General features: G+C 37.8%; 1 protein-coding gene across 1 annotated transcript in view; it reads right to left on the bottom strand.

Moving 5' to 3' along the window:
* Nucleotides 1-2,136, bottom strand: part of GLOD5 (glyoxalase domain containing 5) — a 131,807-nt gene extending 129,671 nt beyond the window's left edge. Inside the window, exon 1 of the mRNA XM_044057655.1 lies at nt 1,964-2,136. The gene's annotated coding sequence lies outside the window, so the exon portion shown is untranslated. The remainder of the gene's footprint in view (nt 1-1,963) is intronic.
* Nucleotides 2,137-6,000: the final 3,864 nt, after the last annotated feature.

Raw genomic sequence — 6,000 nt, forward strand, 5'->3', positions numbered from 1 at the left:
ACCTGCATTCATCTACCTCAAACTCACCACTATTAATTAACAGGTTTCCCACCCATTCCAAGCCCACTTTGTGGGGAATGCATGTATACAGGGACTACCACTGTCACCAGCAGGTCTGTAACTTCTACCTTGTAGTTTTTGATTTTGGTTAAAAAAATCAAATGAATTCCTAATAAATTATTCCGTTTTCTGAACTAACCTTAATAGCGCCCTGTCTATAAATTTAGAACATGGCTCTAATTTTGAGGCTGGTGCTGAGTCAGTGGGTCTATATGGTGGCTTCTGCTAATTTTTATGCAATTTGAGAATACCAAATAAAACACCCCTTCTTGGTTTTGTGACACTGAAGAAATTAAACATATTCTCAGAAATCACACCTACCTGCAAACTATCCTTAAGCCAAGAATCTACACACTTGCATGTTCTTGTCACTCCTACTTTAGAGACTTTTTTGTATGATGCACTGTCTGCCAATAATTCCTACATACTTTTGACATAATCAACTACATCCACTATCACCATTGAACCTTTGTCTGCACACATCACTCTAATAGAATTATCATTCCTAATTGAATTAAGACTATAATGTTCAGCTTTAGACAGGTTATGAAATTTCACTTTTCTCTTACTATTTAATAAATAGCTAGTTTCCATTTCACACATTCTTCAAATGCCTTGATTACAGGGCGCAATGGCGGATTAAAAACACTGGGAACCACAAAATCACTTCTACTATTATAACTTCCCTTGTTCCCCGAAAACAACTTTAAATTCAGTTTCTCTGTGTAACTTTTTAAATCGATGACGGTCTCTAGAATGGCCGCCCTCCTTGAAGAAATGAAACTAAAGCCTTTTTTAAGCACTTTTAAATCAAGTTCAGAAAAAACTTTGGAAGACAAGTTAAATACTTTGAAAAACATTGTTATTGTTTCTAGCAGTTGATTGGTTATATAATTTCTTACTGGTTATATAATAACGGAGAAAAACTTTTTTGTTTGTTCTGAAAAAGGTCTAAATTTTGGGCCAAAATCACTTAACCTATGGAATAAAGTTTCTCACAAAGGAATTCTCAGTGGCGCCACTTGTTTTTTTGTGTTTGTTAAGAAGTTATTACACCTACTTGAGCTATAGTTGTTTTCAGAAACGTTTGCAGTCTCATAACAGGCTACGCTACTTAAATTTCAAGATATAGTTTCTTGTGAAAAATATCTTAAACATTCAATGTAGATAGAATATGCAGGCAACACCTTTTACCTTCAGAAAACATAAAATACACATAAAGTTTTAACAAGATTTTAAGTGAGTATCCTTGAAATTTTGACCTCACACGTGTTTGAACAAAATGTCTGCTGTTGCTGCGCTCACATATGATGTTGTGTCTTTTGGCTTTTCCCGGTTAGGGGTCGCCATAGCGGAACTCCGGTCCGCTAATGATTGGCGTAGATTTTTATGTGCTAGCTTGCCGGGTCTAACGCACAACCTTCAATGAAGGAACGCCCATTTACGCATGTCGCTACACAGCAGACGCTGTAACTGAGAATCGAACGGGAAACGTCTAACTGTGAGGCGACAACGCTACCGCAGTACCACCACCGCAGTGCGCTTACATATGATACAAACTGATATTTATCATTTTATACATGCCTCTCAACACACAATCTTCTGAAAAGTTCTAACACTGGCTTTCAAAAATCATAACACATGGCCAGAGTAAAGAGCATAATCTTCATATTTTAAACAAAACTACAAACTTTCGATACCAGTTAATTATAATAAAACATGACATGAATCTGAATTCAGTAATTATTTTATATGCACATTTAGTAGCATCATGAACATAAAATCTACATGAAAATACAATACATTTGAGGGAATATTCATAACAGAATGTTTAAACCTTAGAAATAGAGTAGTATGCTTTTACATGATTCACTAGAGTCTACATCTAATATTCTACATTTACCTTCCCCTGCCAAAGACGTAGTGAGACTGGACTGCAGACCAGGAGAACAAGAGTTGTTTCTTTTCTATGACGGCAGTTTCATTTGAACTTCCTGAATGCAAACAATAATTACCCGTGTAAGCACTACTCTGCTGCTAGGTTACCATACTTCTCAGTGTAGTTCAGAAAGTATATAAACAGCACAGCCCAGGCAAAGTTCAGGGGACAAAGTTCGAGTTGTGTTTTTTGTCTTACATAAAGCACAGCTCGCCATGACAACTGAAGGAATATTTAGCTATTGAGCTGAACCATTAACTCCAGTTAAACTTTAATGTTCCTTCCACAAATAATTGTAGTGAACTAAGGAATGGAATATCACATTAAAAAAACATAATTAAAGGTAGTGAAATGTGACCAGTCTGATAAGAAATATTCTTATCTAGTTATTTTAAAATCTCTGTTGAAAACTGTTGCTATTATTCAGTCATTTATCTAGTCACTGTTAATGGAGAAAAGACACTTGGCACGACAACAACCCATCAGAGTAACGTGATAGCACTCACTGCACATATTACTACTTAGTGTTTATTTTGCTGTGAGAGAAATCCCAACTCTCTCAGTGTTGCTGTTCAGAGATTACTTTTGGGCCTGCATATTCAAGGCTGTATTTGTAACATTTAGTAATAATGTTTTGGAAGCAACTTATCTGAGTAGACATATGCATAGTATTTAATTTATTTATTGTCTTTTGTTAAGAGGGAAAGTCTGAATGAGCACAAGCCCCAAAGTCAGCAGAGGCTTGCAGAAAAAAGCTTCACATAAAACACATATTTACGATAACAACAATAAAAATTAAACATTTTAAACACCACTTTGCAGGTGAGACAAATAGTAACGGCATCTACATATACTTTAGACGTTCTTTTATTTTACATAAGCCAAAGACATGTTAACATGTAATAGCTGGAGTTACAAGAGCAATGCTAATCCACACAGGGTCACTTAATGTTTACTGACATTAGAAATGTGAGATGTCACTAAAGCAGGGACACAAAGCAGAGGAGGAGGAAATAATCCAGAAAACATAAGTAGAAACAGTTCTGATAGTGCAGAGACTAGGGAAACAGTAGATAGGCAAGATGAAATGGGCAAGGACGGAGTATATGTACTGGCCAAGCAGAGAAGAGACATTAAACAGAACGAGCAAGCAATGTCCCTTTACATCAAGTAAAAAGGCAAGTCTGTCTTCTTTTTGCAGGGCTGGATCCTGCATTTACTATGCTGCAGTCATGGCGTTTTTTTTCTTTTTAATAATAGTTAGCAAGCAAAAGGGTAAGATAACATATAATTCAAACGGGTATTAACAGAAATGCAAAACTTGAAATTGCAAGTCACAAAAATGCAAACAGTAATGTGTGATATGCATTTCAGACAGCTAGTTTTGTAAGCTTTGCTCTAACAGTACAAAGCACTCATTTTTTGATACTTTACTTCCTTTGTATCAATGTCTTTGTATCAATTGTAGCATGTTTATTTCATTGTTATTGTATGTTGTAATGTTCATAGGTTCATAGGTTCATAGATTAGTACTAAGCTAACTGCCCTTGCGAGCCACTTTAAGCCTAGCCAATTATCCCTTGTGAGACACAAACCTTGCACCTTGTGTTTGTAAGGCAAATACCTTAACCATTAGGCCACCCTCCCAACCCCCAACTTACTCCTGTTCATATTTTTAATATTTATTAATATTTTAGTTTTTACTTCTATGTATCTTAGTTTTGGAGCTTTTCTCCCCAGGTCTCTGCTGAAAATGGGCTACTTGCCTTGTCGGACACTACCTGGTTAAGCAATGCAATAAATAGTCACCCCTCACCCCTGCTACTTAAAGTTTTACTCCTAGCAATTAAACTAGTCACTTGGGTTAGATTTCTAGTATGAACTTTATCTTTATTTACAAGAAAATTTAATAACAAAAGGTAAAATTCAGTTTATACAGAAAGTCCAGTCTGCAGTACTTGGTCATATGCATTCTGAAATATTTTGTATGGTAAATGTTCATACTTTTGCAGACTTTACCCAATTTAACACACATGCAGTGTTTCTTTACAATCTGATGCAAGTTTTCCCTTCACATATGTGTGAAAAATTAGCACCTCTCACCCCACAGAGCTTGGATCTTCACTAGCAGATGTGATGCCCGTGCCCTGGCCCAGCTATCAAGGAGCCTCAATCCTCACCACTAACACCAGTGAGGGGCATCTCATATAGGAGGAAAGGATAACAAATACACACAGTAAAGTGCAATTTCCCTTAAGAGCACACAGAGATCACAGTCAGTCTGGGGCTGGTCCCTCCCTTGCTCTCCAGGTCCCCAATAAGACTCCCCACTGGCACAGCTATAGTGTCCAGATCTCAGCTTAGTGGGCAAGCTAAACCTCAACCAGTGCTTCGTGTCACTACCCAAGTAGCTCACACACACACACACACACACACACACACACACACACACACACACACACACACACACACACACACACACACTTTGAGAAGAGTTTATACAATCACACAGACACCCCTGGGGAAGGCTGGCACATGTTCTCCAGCTGTGCCCCTTTTTCCCAGACTATACGGTAGTACCAGCTGCCACCACCCACTAATATTTATCAGCTACTCAAAGGCCCTTAAAAGGGTGTCCAATTATTACTGTGCAATATTATTATCCAATTGGTAGTATAGCCCAGGACTAAAGCTATTAGAGTGGCTTTGTACAATTTTACCAAAGGCATGCAAGTACTCTAAAGAGCTTAAATTATCTCTACAAAAACAACCACAGTTGAAAGGGTTTAAAAATATTTAATAACAAATAGTCAAAACACATGACAATACTTTTTACTACACAGTGCTAGTCAAGAGTTCAGAAATCACAGAGAAATACTTAAAATAATTCAGTAGTACAGTTCTGACAGCCCAGAAAAACACTTAGTATAATCTTTCTAGTTTCTAACTATTTCTAAGAGAAAACACAAGTCTAAGATAAACTTACATATAGAGCAAGACAGTGCTGATGAGTTGGATGGTCAAGACAAAGATGCTTAATGCTCTCTGATTCTCTCTGTTTTTAAAATCACATTCCTGGTTCACATTACACCATTCTTCACACTTCCCTGGGTTCCCAGGCTAACAGAAACTACATTTACATTCTTCACCTCTGGGCAGAAACCAGAGCAATAAAGGACATTTATGCATGCAAATTCTGGCCATTTACTCTGGCCTTAAAACAATAGGCAGGATGCCTCACTCTAGACTGACTGGCTCCAAGTTTTAACATCAAAGGGTCAGAACATGCTTTACTTGGTCAGTAGAGTGCACTGTGTTTACATTTTTTTCAGTTCCACATATAACACTAGTTTTACCATTTAAGACAACAAGCCTGTGGTTTACATTAATATTTACAGATGACAGAATTATCTCCAAAATTCTATCTGGCTAGGCTGGCAGCCTTCATTTATCTTCACCCAGTCTTCACAGCAGGTATAACCTGAAGTTATTTTTCCTTGCACTTCTCATGGGCCAGAATACACCCAAGTGGCCTCTCCTTTTTAGGACTAGCAGCTCTTTTCTCACACAACAGCACACTCTGGATTGCCTTCCTTCTGGTATGCATTACTCTTTCTTCAGTCCCCTGGGACCATCCTCTGACCCATAAGTTATGCATCTGTTCACTAACAGGGATCTAGGCCTTAAACAGACCTGTTTATAGCTGTCCCTGGTTATCTTTTCCCCACCTGCATATCTCTAAATGGAGATATTTAAAGGAAAAAAAACACTATGGTGCAATGCCCCCCCCCCCCGGTGAAATTATCAATTTAAGCCATTGCAAATGGGCTTTGTACTGGGAGAGCCAGTTGGGTCTATGTTCATTTATCGAATTTACACTATGTTGAATCCTGTTTACTCGAGCACACTTTGTCGAACGCACACAGCATCGAGATAACAAACCAACGAATCTCATATTATCGAAAGTGAACTTAGCGGATGTAAACACACACCCCAGTGTA

This window comes from Protopterus annectens, chromosome 15.part0 (assembly GCF_019279795.1).
Source record: "Protopterus annectens isolate FY-2018-M chromosome 15.part0, PAN1.0, whole genome shotgun sequence".
Classification (NCBI taxonomy): Eukaryota; Metazoa; Chordata; order Ceratodontiformes; family Protopteridae; genus Protopterus; species Protopterus annectens.